The 15,225-nt window shown below is 44.3% G+C and overlaps 1 protein-coding gene and 1 long non-coding RNA gene across 5 annotated transcripts in view; one reads left to right on the top strand and one right to left on the bottom strand.

The window, feature by feature from the left end:
* The window catches only part of usp6nl (USP6 N-terminal like), a 955,431-nt gene that overhangs the window by 594,319 nt on the left and 345,887 nt on the right, over nucleotides 1-15,225 (bottom strand). The window lies entirely within an intron of this gene.
* LOC138748778 (uncharacterized) overlaps nucleotides 1-15,225 on the top strand; it is a 404,609-nt gene that overhangs the window by 251,557 nt on the left and 137,827 nt on the right. Inside the window, exon 3 of the long non-coding RNA XR_011348245.1 lies at nucleotides 10,683-10,718. This is a non-coding gene — a long non-coding RNA (uncharacterized lncRNA). The remainder of the gene's footprint in view (nucleotides 1-10,682; nucleotides 10,719-15,225) is intronic.

Consider the following 15,225-nt stretch of genomic DNA (forward strand, 5'->3'; position numbering starts at 1 on the left):
TCTTCCATACTTCTCTCCAATCCAATCAACTACATAGAAAATATTGGTGTTCCATGAGGTGAAAAGAAAAGAAGGCTTTCACTGAGATGTGCTGTGGCCCCTCCCCCATCCCTGTTGAGAATGGCTGCTTTAAATGAGGTTACAATGAGTGTGTATGAGTGTTGGCATCACATGAGATGTTTGTGGAACTGTTGGTGTTGCTATGAGACACGACCATAACTGTTGGTGGTTCAATGAGACACAGCTGTTGGGGCAGGTTCCAAAACTGTACCGCTCAACAATGTGGCCTTGCTTCCTCGACAGAATGGATGGAGTTGAAGTCTGCATTAATATTTGTGTGAACTCAGGTCACTATTTATTTGCTATGAATTAGTGCCAGCTCCAAGAGCTGCTCTTCAGGGTTGACCTGTACAAATTCATTCAGCAAAGTATAATGAGTGACAGACATCGTATGCAGATGTTAGTGAGTTAGCATGTGTGCATCCCTGAGTGATCAACTTACAATGCAATAATATTTTGGGATGATTGCCCGGCTCACCACCCACTGACCAAGACCACTTACAGGGAGGAGTGTTGCTGGTTTGGACCCTTTGATTTTCCACTTATTAAAATACTAACATAGCAAAATGGATTTGGATTCCTGCTCCAATCCAAAGCCATCAGTTGCTGCTACACTTGGGGTGCTCCCATGAAAGTATATTTCTGGAATGAAGCTCCATTGTGACTGGAAGCACCAAATAGGCATTGAATTTTATTGTTCATGGTTCAATGTTTCTTTTATTGATAATATATTAAAAATGTAATTACATGATATACTTCAACTTATGCCTGCCATAAGGCAAACAAAGAGTCACCATGAGCATTGCCTGATGCCCCTAACAATAGGAGAAAGAGAAAGAAATGAGACACTGAGCATCAGTCGATTTGCCTCCAGTGCTCTTGCAGCCTCTGCAGTGGCGCAGACCATCGGTGACCCGAGCTCCAGATCCAAACATCTGACAAGATAAGGAAGCCTTTTGGCAGCCGAAGCCCTTCGGGAAGACCCTCTTGAATCCCAGCCCATGGGAGGAAAATTGAGTTCCTACAATTCATTTTCACTATTAGTTGATCTGGGGAAATAGCTTGACGTTCCACCAGCGTTGTCTCCGCTCCATCCTCAACATCCATTGGAGCGCCTTCATCCCTAACGTCGAAGTACTCGAGATGGCAGAGGTCGACAGCATCGAGTCCACGCTGCTGAAGATCCAGCTGCGCTGGATGGGTCACGTCTCCAGAATGGAGGACCATCGCCTTCCCAAGATCGTGTTATATGGCGAGCTCTCCACTGGCCACCGTGACAGAGGTGCACCAAAGAAGAGGTACAAGGACTGCCTAAAGAAATCTCTTGGTGCCTGCCACATTGACCACCGCCAGTGGGCTGATCTCGCCTCAAACCGTGCATCTTGGCGCCTCACAGTTCGGCGGGCAGCAACCTCCTTTGAAGAAGACCGCAGAGCCCACCTCATTGACAAAAGGCAAAGGAGGAAAAACCCAACCCCAACCAACCAATTTTCCCCTGCAACCGCTGCAACCGTGTCTGCCTGTCCCACATCTGACTTGTCAGCCACAAACGAGCCTGCAGCTGACGTGGACATTTACCTCCTCCATAAATCTTCGTCCGCGAAGCCAAGCCAAAGAAGAAGAAGAATTTGCAAGAGGACTGCATTTAGACCAGTCGACTCCTCACATGTCCATTCTACCACTCAGTAAGATCATGGTTGATTTTTGACCTCAGCACCATTTTCCTTCCCTTTTTCCTTCATTCATGAAACATCAAGACATGGCATGTGGTCAGTGACCACGCTACCCTCCGGAAAAGGGCATTCTAAAGTTTGATCATCTTCTGAATAAGGAAGTTTCTTCCTCAGTTACTCTTAAGTGATCTAACCCTTATTCTGAAACTGTGCAGTGAGAGGCATGAAGCAATAGTGACATTAATAGAGTTTGTCAAACTTGTAACCAAACCATGATAATTTTTTATATTTCGAAATACACTATTTATAATTTAAAAAAATACAGTGCATGGTCTTTTCACATTTGTGGTGTTATATTTGTACATACACAAAGGAAGAACAGTGCAAAGTTTTCATATACATAGTGTGATATTTATATTTACATTGTGTTGCTATAAATTTACATAGCAGTTAGCACGACAAAATTACAGCTCCAGCGATCTGGGTCCGAATCCAGCGCCGTCTATAAGGAGTTTGTACGTTCTCCCCACATCTGCATGGGTTTTCCCTGGGAGCTCCAGTTACCTCCCACCCTTCAAAAACATATGGTGGTTGGAGGTCAAATGGGTGTAATTGGGCACACAGGTCTTGAGAGCCAGAATTGGCTTCTACTGCATTGTAAATTTTAAAAATATTGAAAACGTACTGTTTATTATTTATTGCACCATCGCCACAAATGTGCACCCCTCCCCACCCCCACCCCGTTTGCTCCCCCTTCTGTTGTTTGACCAATCTTCACCCCTCAATGGCCAGCAGCAGAAAACTCTTAGTTTCCCACCACGCCCCGCGTTGGCTGCGCCAAGCCTCTCTGTGCGCTCCTCAGCACGTACTCCTGCAGCCTGGAATGTGCGAGTCGGCAGCGTTCCCTCACCGACATCTCACTGTGCTGGAAGGCCAACAGGTTTCGGGCAGGCCAAAGAATTGATAACCTTATTGATTTTACGGGTGGTTGCCGGGGATGCACGCACTGGTGGATCGACAGTGCTGCTGGAAGATCATCATCTCAGTGAAAGATACTCTTCGATCCGCCCAACCATGATAACACTGGTCAAAGTGGGGAGGTCTTCCAATGATCGGTAAAGTGGGTCACTGTTCTGTCTTGTCTGATTTCTGATCAGCAATAATATTGCATTTGGCTGTAGGAATTTGCACTGGTCATTTCACTTTCAACTGAACACCAGCTCGGTGAGCTGTTGCCTAATAACTTCATAAAATATGTAAGAATGAGAGCAAAGAAGCATATTATTCATTTGTGACAGCACTGAGCGCTTTCATTAGCTTACCACCTGTTGCTCCAGAACCAATTACCAGCAATTAGCACTCTGCCTCCACTGCCCTGAGGAATGAGCCACAGATCTTTACCTTTGGTCAATGGCACTCATCTGGTCCAAGGGCAATGACCTCGTTGTACCCTTCCCCTGGTATTATGCTTCATTGACATTGATTTCTGAATTGGGAGAGTTGTCCTTTGACGAGAATTTGAGTGAGATTAATTTATATTAATGTTCAAGGCTCCTCTTATTGACACATAATAATACATTAAAAATGTAATATACATGATATACTTTAAGTTTAGTCTGTCCTAAGGCAGACAAAGAACCGCCATGAACATTACCCAGTGCCCCTCACAATAGGAGAAAGAGAAGCAAAGGAGATTCACAACCAGTGCTCCCACAGCCTCTGCAGCCACATAGAGTCCTGCTCAATTCAACCCCAGCTCCAGATCTACACCTCCTACACGATCAGGAAGCCTTCAGCGCCCGAGGCCCTTTGGGAGCTTGGCTCTGATACCTGGATCCCATGAGCAGTAACTATATGCAGTAAGAGTTCAGAGGAGTAATGTCATTGACAGGTTGGATGTCAAGTCAATACTCTTAAGCTTGTTAAGATGAACTGCTAAGATAGGTTTTATGCTTAAACCCAGTAGGATTACTGTAAAAGACTTATTACCTGAAGGTGAAGTTCATTCAAGAGTTTGATAACAGGAAAATAAACTGTCCTTAAATTGGGGGTGCGTGCTTTTGAACCCGTGCATCTGCTGCCTGAAGGGTGAAGAGTGTGATCAGGGAAGGATGCAAGCATGTACTGGAGGGTCACCACTTTGTCTACCACCCCTCACAGAAACCAACAGCACCTGGTGCCCCTCCAAGTACTGACCAGGCCTGTGCCTGCTTAGCTTCTGAGATCCTCTCGTCAATCATGTTGTCTGCAGACTTCTGTGTTTTACTCTACCTCGGTGGTTCTCAACCTTTTTTTTCCCCCACTCACATACCACCGTAAGTAATCCCTCACTAACCACAGAGCACCTGCGATATACCATAATATGTATAGGTGCTGTGTGGTTAGCAAGAATTTACTAAAGGTGGTATGTGAGTGGGGAAAAAAGGTTGAGAATCACTGCTCTTGATCAAAACAAGAGCCTGTTACACTTTCTACACAGTAATCAATATCAAGATTCTGTCTGTTACATTCACAAAGCCGTAAAGGGACTCAGAGACACCATCAGTCTGGTATTTCTTCCAAGACGAGAAGGAGAAGCAAAGAAAGAGTCCACTCAGAGAAAGCTCATGCCCATGGATCCCGCCGCCCGATGCTGCTGCCTCCTGCGTCCTCATAACATCCATAGCCACGTGACCTCCTTCTGGTCCTGTGGTGAACCCAAACTACAGACGCCCAAGTCTTCCTCCTCGCCCTCTGTCCCTGAACCCAACTGCCAACGTCTGAGGCCCTTCCCAATTGGTCCCAATCCCTGGTTCCCTGAAGCCCGTTGCCAGCAACCCACGGTTTGTTGATCCCCGTTCTGGTCCGCTACGATGATTTCCTACCTTGTAAGCTCCCCACCTCCAGTCTTCTCCTCGGGGAAGAATGAGGGTATTCCCCCACTGTGCTGCCCATTGCCAGTCTAGTGAGACCACCACCCTCAATGTTTGGCCTGCTAAGCATGGGCACCACCAACTTGGCCATTATGATGGGTAAACATTTAGCAGGACACTTATTTTGCTTTAAGCTGATTTCTACAGTGGGGTATTAACAATGATATAACACAGAACTAGGATGTGGATTTGTGCCTAGTTTTTCCCCAGCTGCTTTTAGACAGTTCTGAGAATAAAAATCACCTCTAACTCTCCAGGTGATCCTCTTCCAGGAGACCTCCCATGTGTCTGGCCTCTCCATGTAGATATGGTACGAAGAGACAACAAACTTTATATCAGGTGGTCTGGTGTCATGGTGATCATTGAATATCCATCAGGCACTGGTGTTCCCTGCCATCCAGTTTGTTCCGTCCCATAAAATATTCATTGTAGCGGTTTGCTGAAGGAATAAAGTACCCCTTTCACCTCTGATTCAGCTGAAAACAAGGGCTTTGGAAGAGCAAACATGCAAGAAGCTCTAGTAATGGAGTGCATTGACAGCCTGAGAATCAAGTCAGCACAAAATGCAAGAAATGAGGCACCGTGGCAATGTTTGATCATCATTTTAAAGGGGAGAAATGTCTGAGGCCTCTCCTGAAGGTGTTCAGATCCTTCATAGATGCCTGGTGCTGGGAGTCAGTGTTAGTCATAAATCAAACACAGATGGAACAACGGATGTTCCTCTGCCTTGCATCAAGACTTAGCGAAGATAAATAGCCGGCTTTATGACCCGAGTGGATATCTTCTTTACTCCTCTGGGGAAATTACTTGCAGCATGAAATCTTGGTAGATGCAAGGCTAGAAATGAAGGTCATGCATTGAGCTGCAGTTCTAACCCTGAAGTCTTATTATCTTCATCAGCGTGCCAAGGTAAGATCACTGAAGGAGCAGGGGTCGCATGGACAATAAAACAACAGCAGTGTTTCTGATTTAGGACTTTAATTGGGTGCGATGTAGGTCCAGGCTGTGTTTTATAGGTCATCAGCATTGAATACTGAATACCTACGGCAGCCGCAGCTCAAGGAAGAGGCCAGAAGGAGATTTTTTAAAAAGTTCTCTGTGCATGATATATAGCGGAAAGATTTGGACAGGTACATGGATGGGAGAGGTATGGAAGGATATTGCTTGGGTGCAGGTCGGTAGGACCAGGCAGGTTAATCATTTTACAGAATAGAAGGGCCAAAGGGCATGTTTCTGTGCTGCAATGTTCTACGGTTCTATGGCTGTAGGTCCTCCTCCTCCATTGAGATTGATTCCTACGAGAGTTTGAGCAGGAAGGCATCTCAGCCCAGAGCTCCAATAGGGAAATTCTGATGAGTAGAAGAGCCCAAGGAAAGATGCAAACTTAAGACCAAAAGATATAGGTGCAGAAGAAGGCTGTTCAGCATGTCGAATCTACTCCGCTATTCCATCGTGAGCTGATCCACTGTCCCACTCACTGCCACTCCCTGCCTTCTCCTCATAATCTTTGATACTCTTGACTATTCAGATACTGTACCTATCAATCTCTGTCTTAAATATGCTCAACGAGTTGGCCATCAAATTCCAGAGGTTCACCATGCTCTGGCTGAAGAAATTCCTCTGCATCTCTGTTTGAAATGGACCTCCATTGATCCTGAATTTGTGCCCTCTTGTCCTTGACTCCCCTACCATGGGAAAGAACTTTGCCACATCTATTCTGTCCAGGTCTGTCTAAGTTTTCTATGAGTTCTCTCTTTATTAGAACATAGAACATCAAACAGTACAGCACAGTACAGGCCCTCAGCCTATCAAAAACAAAAGGAATGCAGTCCGAGAACCGTCAAACATTGCTCATATGCAAATCCTTTCACTCCAGGAATCATACTTGTGAACCCTCTCTGAACCCTCTCTAATGCCAGCTCATCCTTTCTGAAATAAGGAACCCAAAGCTGGACCCCATACTCCAAACCTTGCCCTGAAGTGCACTGTTGTGTAAGAAGTAATTCTGCTAATAATTGATGTGGGAATTACTTGAGGGAGGCAAGGGTAAATCACGCCAAGAAATGTCCAAGTTGACACAAAGTGACAAGGAAATAAATTCGCCCTGATAAAGACACATAATGGAACTAGCATTCAAGGCAAGTATTTTCATTAACCCATTGTTAAGAAAAAGTTCAACTACAAAATTAGTCACGAGGTTAAGGAGTAATGGGATCAAAATATATGCTATTTCTAAGCTCAAAGCGAGTAATGACATTGTTAGAAAGTCCCTTTCACACTGCCAACCCTCCAAGGAAACTTATCGGGCCTGCTGCTTTTGGGAGCCTTTTCCACTGCACCATGATTTACCTGGTTAATCAGCAATCCGGCATTGTCATCGCCTCTGGTGAGAGCAGGTTGTGCTTTCACACCGGCAGAAGGCGATTAGTGAGTTAACTCAACCGGGCTCTAACACCTGTCCCCACTGAGTGTCAGAGCCTGGTTGAATTTTACAGGAATTTAACTCACCCTGCCAGGTTGGGACATTTCACACTGCACGATTACTGGGAAAGGACCCGCTAAATCACCCGGTTAACCCACGCGGAATCGACAGTGTGAAAGGGGGTTAAGTTGCTGCCATTTTGTGCAGGGGAAGATCCAAAAAACAGTAGTGTGATAAAACAGAAAATATTCAGCTAGTCCGTCAGCATCTGTGGAGAGGAAGTGTTAACAGTTTAGGGCAGAGATCGACTGAGTGCTTCCAACATTTTCTGGGTTTTATTTCCAGCATCTACAGCTTGTTTGAATTTAACCAGTATAATAATAACCAGTTTAGTGATGTCATGAAGGCTCAGATGACTGGGATAATCCTTTGCTTCTCATATGAAATCTCTCCAGTCTTCTGCTTAACCTGTCTTCCAAAAGATATTTCCAACAATGCTTCATTTTTCAGCACAGACCTCATTATTGCTGAAGACTCTCGAGTGGGGTTGAAACCCCGCCTGACTGATTCAAAGGTGAGCGTATTACCCACTGAATCAGAGCTAACCATAAAATGTCAATGCACTAAAGTACTCACACTCTCTCGCTCACACACAGTCACGTACCCACTTGCACCTACACACCCTTACTGCCTTATACGATTGTGTACCCTTTCCCTGACACTCTCACCCACTCTCATTCACACACGCACACAGTTATTCACATAACACACATTTATGATACTTGATTCTCTCATGTTTACACACTCCAGAACCTCTTCACATCCTAACTTGATCGCACTCTTCTCCCTCTCCCTTCAGGAAAAAGATATATAGGCGCTTTCAGGTGGCCAGATTACCCCAATGTAAAGCCACATATTCTAGCCTGATGCGGCTGTCGGGAGGCCACCTGAAAGAGCAGGAGGGGCCTCCGAGGTGCACGTTCCAACCCTCTTCCGGGAGGGATAATCGCCGGAGCACTGAAGTCCCCCTAGGCACCTGAATGCAGCCACCTGAAAGCGGCTGCTAAGGGGATGACAATCGGATGGCAAGCGCCTGACAGCCCCCCTCCCTGCTGCCCCTGCCCCCCGGTATGGGACGTCAGGGCAAGGACAGCCGACGCAGGATGTCAGGGCTGGAGTGGCCAGTGCGGGATGTCAGTGCTGGGGCGGGCAGCACATGATGTGAACTCCTGAATGAACCTCTCATCGGTTTAAGATGATGCTTTGCATCGTTTAACTGTATCTTACACTTTAATCTGCACACACACACACACACACACACACACACACACACACACACCCCCTCCCCTTTGGATAAACACACCTCTTACTCCCCCTTCACTCCTTCAGTCTGTCATCTCTCAATCTCCCTTTCTGACCCAGTTAGATCAAAAGGAGTGGGAGAGCCTATTTCTGAACCATACCTTCACTGCTTGCTTCCATTTCTACTGTTGCTCATTCCCTCTCCCCACCACCTCTTGCTCCATAATACAACATTCACCGTCCCCTCATCAATCTGTTTAATGATGAAAATATGTTGTTATTCCATCACTGGGAAAGCCAGTAATTAAGACCCATATCTACAACCCTTGTTGCTGCCTCATTATCCACTTCTCCGCATTTTTCTCTCACGCTCAGTTAGATTTGGGATGGACTGCTGGCCTTGTTCTGCTATTTTTGCTATTGAACCATGCAGTGCCAACTTTCGAGAGCGTGCATGCATGTGCATGTAGACCAAGATTTTGCAGCAGAAACATTTGACAAACACCTGGCTGATGCAAGTCTAGCAGTGGTGGTCACCTGGAATGGGTTGTTAGGGTTGGTAGAACATAGAACACTTCAGCACAGGTGCAGACCCTTCGGCCCTTGATCCTGTGCTGACCCATATATTCCTTGAAAAAATGACTTAACCCTCCCTACCCCATAACCCTCTATTTTTCTTCCATCCATGAGCCTGTCAAAGAGTCTCTTAAAGGCCCCTAATATTTCAACCTCCACTGCCACCCACTCTGTGTATAAAAACTTTTCCCCTAATGTCTCCCCGAGACTTCCCTCCTTTCACTCTGTACACACGTCCTCTGGTGTTTGCTATTCCTGCCCTGGGAAACAAGCGCTGGCTGTCCACCCTATCTATTCCTCTCATAATCTTGTAGATGTATATCTACCAATTGAGATGAAATGTCATCTACCTGAAACATTAACTCTTGTTTCCCTCTTCACACATGTTACCTGACCTGCAGAGAAGTTCTCCCATTTTGTTTCAATCTAATAGATTCTTGCAAATCTCCTACCAAAGCGTAATCTTGTCGCACAACATTCGGAATGCAGAATCAAGTGGTCTTCCTCTTGACCAAACACCCTGCCGTTGATTTTAATGAATATCTTGATGTATTGGAAAGAAACACGAGACATCTGACCCATCTCAGATAGTCAGTGTGATGACTGACAGATAGTTATTCATATCTATTCGTATCCAACCACATTTCAAGATGTAAATAGCAATTGTATTCTCTGCAGGCCTGAACCCAGACTGGGGTTAACTTTTTCAAGTGAGATTCAAAATAAAAGAAAGGTTATTTAAAATGTGCTTATTATACGCAGCCAGAGCAACAGAATTGGTTCCTCCAGCTCGATTAACAATATTTTATTGAGCTAATCATGAATGTGTTCAGAGAATGGATGCATGGCAAGGTATTGACCCAGGGATAGGCGTTAATTATAGCACATTGGGTTGGGAACTGAGACTGGATTTGATACCAAACTGCAGGTCACTCTGACTCGGGGGCACGCACTGCTGTGATTAGCATCCATCCACCACAGTGCATAGATCAGGCCTGTTCAAGATGGTTGCAAAGGCACTTGCCTATCCCAGCAGCACAAGGATAGAATGGCATCCCGTATACCAGAGGACAGCAGTTTAAGGTGAGTGGAGGAAAGTTTTGGGGAGATGTCTGAGGTAGGTTTTTTTTAGAGTGGCAGGTGCCTGGAATGCATTGCTGAGGGATGGTATAATTGGGATGTTCAAAAGACTCTTAGATGGATGTAAGAAAAATATCAAGGTTGTGGACTGTGAGGTGGGATAATATGAGATTGTTGTGGAGTAGGTTTACCTAAGTTAGGCTGAAGGGACTGTACATGCTGCCATGTTCTATGATAATTCAACACTTTTTTCAAACCTTTAGCCTTGCAAAGGGTAGTAAAAGTCTACAGACACTGTGGTTGAAGTAAAAATACAATGCTGGAGAAACTCAGATGGTCGAACTTTACTTACTTTATACTCTATGTCGCAAAGATAAAGATACATAAACAACGTTTCGGCCGTGAGTCTTTGCCATACCGAAGCTAAAGGGGAAATTCTATTTTCAGTCCGTGTCTCCTCGCGTTAAAGGTTTTGATTGTTCTTGGCATTTGACTGAGAACAATTTCAGGTTCAGTAGTTGATAGTCATCCTGTCTACCAGCGCTCATTACATTGACCAAGATGCTGGCTATCATGAGAATTGGCTTCATCGAGGTGAAAAACTGACATCTATCCATGAAGACATGTTCACGTTTATGTTTTGTTTCTCTTTTACAGGCAGAACAGCACTGAGATAACTGGATTATTACAAAGGTAGGCACCCTGGCATTCTCTACATCCAAGTAATTTGGTAGGATGATGTGCCATCCTCTTTAGTTTGACCTTAGAGTGAGAAGCACTGTGCAGTGACATCGCCAGACCTTATGTGATGGCACTGCCCATTCTTGTGTAATGACATTGCTTGCCCATGTGTGGTGGAATTGCCCACCCATGTGTGGGGGAACTGCCCATCCACGTATGGTGGCAGTGGCATTGCCCTAATCCTGGATAGTGTCTGAGTGGATGTTTGGGGGGTAGCAGTTGGGGATCTTGGTCCAATGGAAATGTGGCCTAGGAGTGACTGATTCATTAGAAAAGCATCCAAATAAAGATTGCATGAAGAAAGGTTGTTCTCACAAGTATGAACAGAATCACTGTTATATTTTAAATGGTACATTTCTGAAGTACTTAAGAGTGTAAAGCATTTTGTGGGGGTGGCATGAATGTTTGGGAATGCAATCTCTCACGTTTCTACTGTCATTGCTCATGCAGCCCATTCTGTCAGTCACAGTTTTTGTCAAACTTCATCGGTTTTTAACTAGATTAGCAGAGCAGTGAATAATTTGGTGCTGATTAACAGTTGGTGGATTTTAATCTGCAATTAATTTTTATTTTCTTTGCGGTAATGCGATTTAGCCAGATGTTGCAGAGCTCATTTTCTAAGAGTTATCAGGGAATGCTGAAGAACTTAAGAGGAGTACAAATGTGTTGCAAAACATGAGATTGTTGCCCAGCACTGCAGCCTTGAGTTTGTTGCGGGACAAAACTTGTGAATTTTATAGCCAAATCGGAAGTTTGAGTCCCAAAATGTCCAGGTTATCCAAGACTCTCATTTAAAGTCACAAAAGGTCACAAGGGCTTGAGATCATCCATTTCAACTGCATTAATCCCACGTTTTTGAATATAGTTTGTTTTTCATGACTGCTGTTTGTCTCTGGGTTTCATGAATAGAAATAAGTGAATGGACCTCTGATTCATGCTGGGAAACTCTACTGGTCTATTTTTAGACTTCTGCATGTTTGTCTTTAGAAATTCCTATTTTTAATTCAATTTAAAAGGGGAAGGTTGGTTCTAAAAAACTGCAGATTGCTGTATTGTCGTGTTGGGAAGAGTATCAAGTTTGGTGGGTTTACAGAGAGACGATCTGGACACAAGTGTTGCAATCACATGTAATTTTTGTTAATAAGTGTTAAACGGTATTCGATCACTATTTCACTTAAGCGGCGATATAGACATTCACCGTGGACTTCAGATGGACTCTGACAAAGGTAAACCAAAACTCGGCCTGCTCACACACTATAAAGAGAGACTCTTACATACATCCAGTTAACTGACCATCAGAGTGCGGCTCTCTGCAAGTACCATCTTAACACAAAACTACGACTCAGTTTCAGTGTAGTGCATACCTTACCCACGACACTTGCAGCGATGTCCAGAGTAGTGACTTGGTGTGGAGCTTGGACCATGAGGCAGAGAGGGAGAATGTGTTGTGCTTTGGTATTATATACAGTGCTAATCTGTGCTTCTAACCAATAATGACCCTAGGTGATTTAAATTAAACGATGGCAAGGTGTGCACTTATTCGTGCCGGGTCCAACCTTGATTGATAGGTGATGTGACTTCTGAATAAGTTTCAGATGGGGAGGACAAGTGACCAACCACATTCCAGATGGGCAGGGAAGCCACTTTTACTCCATACTCAACTGATAACAACAACTTGCATTTCAAAAGCACCTTTAACCAGAGCATAATCAGACATTAATTGCTATTGAGCGGCTTATGACAACTTCTGAGCAGGTAGCCCAAGAAATGGTCATTGAGCCGAGCTTTAAGGAGCACATAAAAAGAGGCGCAGAGGAATGGGGAAGATTCGAGTCAAAGTTCCAGAGATCAGAGCAATACTGCTAAGTTATTTCTGTCAACTGCTGCCAGCTTTCTGATGTCGAGCAGTGATTGGGCTTGTGAAATGTAGGACTACAGAGTTCAAGGTATGAACTTTGATTCCTTTGACATGGTTGCCATGAATGGAGAGACAATTTGGGATTAGCCAAAGGTCAGTAATGAAGGAATGTCAGATCTCAGCGTGAGAGATTACAAAGATAAGAAAGACAAAAGACTGGAGGCGGAGGTGGGTGGAATTCAATCATAAAAGTAAGGAATATGAAAACAAGGTGTTGTTGGTCTCGAAGAGTGGTTCTAAACCTTTTTCTTTCCACTCACATACCACTTTGAGTAATCCCTATGCCATTGGTGCTCTGTGATTAGTAAAGGGTTGCTTAAGGTGGTATGTAAGTGGGAAGGGAAGGTTTAGAACCACTCTTCGAGACCAACAACACCTTGTGGTGTTGCTTGAACAAAATTGTCATTGGCCCATTTCCTTTGGAGTGATGAAACCGTTCACATAGCGAGACAATTAGGGACGATTAAAACAGTGGTTTTCAAACTTTTTCTTTCCACCCATATACCCTTACTAATCACAGAACCCTTATGACATAACGAATACTTAAAGTGGTATGTGAGTGGAAAGAAAAAGGTTGAGAATCACTGGTCTAGAATCTAAAGGTTGTTAATGACCACACGGTAAGGGTGATCAGGTCGAGTCATGGTCCTACAGCACCAAACAGTCCCTTTGGCCCAACTTGTCCATGCTGACCAAGGTGGCATTTTGGGCTTGTCCCATTTGCCTGCATTTGGTCCATATCCTTCTAAATCCTTCCTATCCATATATCTGTCCAAATGCCCTTTGAATGTCTCAATTCTATCTATTTTTAGCTTCCTATACTAGCTTTTTCTATGTGCAAGCAACCTTTTAAGAGAAAAGGATGTTGCCCCTTAGGTTCCTGTTAAATATTTCCCCTCTCACCTTAAACCTATGCCCTCTCATTCTTGAATTCTCTACCCTGTGTGCATTCATTGTATCTGTGATCCTTGTGAATTTATCAACTCCCATGTGGTCACCCCCTCCGCATGCCTTTCCTCCAGGTGCTTTGGTTTCCTCCCACATTCCAAAGGTGTATAGAGTTAGTAGGTTAATCAATGAGTGGGCGGCGGTGGGGGGGTTGGGCCCATGGGCTGGAAGGACCTGTTACTGTGCTGTATCTCACAATTTAAAAAAAAATTCATATTAAAATATTCCAATAGTTTCAGGCAACTGCTTTTGAGATCAACTTTTTTTCCAGATTTAATTAAACGTGGGGATTTAAATCACCCAACCATCTCTTCTCTGGTTACTAATCGGAAAACATAACTAGAATATGACTGTATCTGGTTCTGTGTTGAATTTGGCTTTGGAAATTGTCATCAGCTGAACTGAATTTCAGAAGTAGACTTCAACAATCATAGAAGACTAATCAATGCTATATTGCACAAAGTTTCAGTGCACAAACTTCCCTCTGACTATGGTCAGAGCATCTGCTGTCAGTTTAGATGTACATGGTGGTCAGAATGTGCTTCTAATATATATGTCCAACAACCCAAGTTCAAGTTCAAGCATGACCTTTGGTGCTGTCTGTCTTTATTTTCCTGAGATCCCCTGGTTCTCACCCACATGGCCTGGAGGTTTTGATTTGTAGGGCAAGTCAAGTCAGAACCAGACACTACACATATTCAGACAGACAATACAAATACAGGACAATTGTTTCGTAAATATGAGATTCTTGGATGGTCAGTGTGAGCAGTTCCTTTGGTCGTTCAGCATTCTCACTGCCCATGGGAAGAAGCTGTTCCTCAGCCTGGTGGTGCTGGCTCTGATCCTCCTGGATCTCTTTCCCAACAGGAACAGCTGAAAGAGGCTGTGTGCAAGGTGCACAATGATTTTGTGCGACCTCTTCAGACAACCATCCCGGTAGATCACATTGAATTTGGGGGGGTGGGTGGTGGATGGAGAATCCAGTGCTCCTCTCTGCCACTCTTCTGGTCTTGCGGATTGATGTTAAATTGATTTCTCTACAACATCCTTACCATGCTGAGATGCAGCCGGTCCGAATGCTCTTGATAGAGCTTCTGTAGAGGATTGAGATGATAGTGGCCGCTAGCCTTGCCCACATCAGCCTTCTCAGGCAGTTCAGTCGCTTTGCACTTTCCTGACAAGTGACTAGATGTATGTCCACAACAGGTCATCATTAGGTGAATTAAGCTGCTGACAATTTCCCCCGATTGTCTGGTTCGGCAGGCAAGATGGGTGGAACTAATGAGGTGGTGAGAGCGTCAAAGTCACAGTTAGATACATAGAGGAATGAATTGATCTGAAAACTAGCATAGACTCGATGGGATGAGTGACCTTTCACATCAGTAGAAAATATGAGGAAGGCCACGGGACTGCACCTCTTAAATTTGTTGCTTGGAATCTTCTTATAAGTAGCATTGAGAAGGTACAGTAAAATCCTTATTATCTAGAACGCAAGCAACTGGGCAAAAAAAAATCACGCAAAATAAATAGGTAAAGAATATTGAAGTTTAAAGTTGGTACACCTCACTATTAGTTCACCAATTGCACAACACA

Source organism: Narcine bancroftii, chromosome 13 (genome assembly GCF_036971445.1).
Source record: "Narcine bancroftii isolate sNarBan1 chromosome 13, sNarBan1.hap1, whole genome shotgun sequence".
NCBI lineage: Eukaryota > Metazoa > Chordata > Chondrichthyes > Torpediniformes > Narcinidae > Narcine > Narcine bancroftii.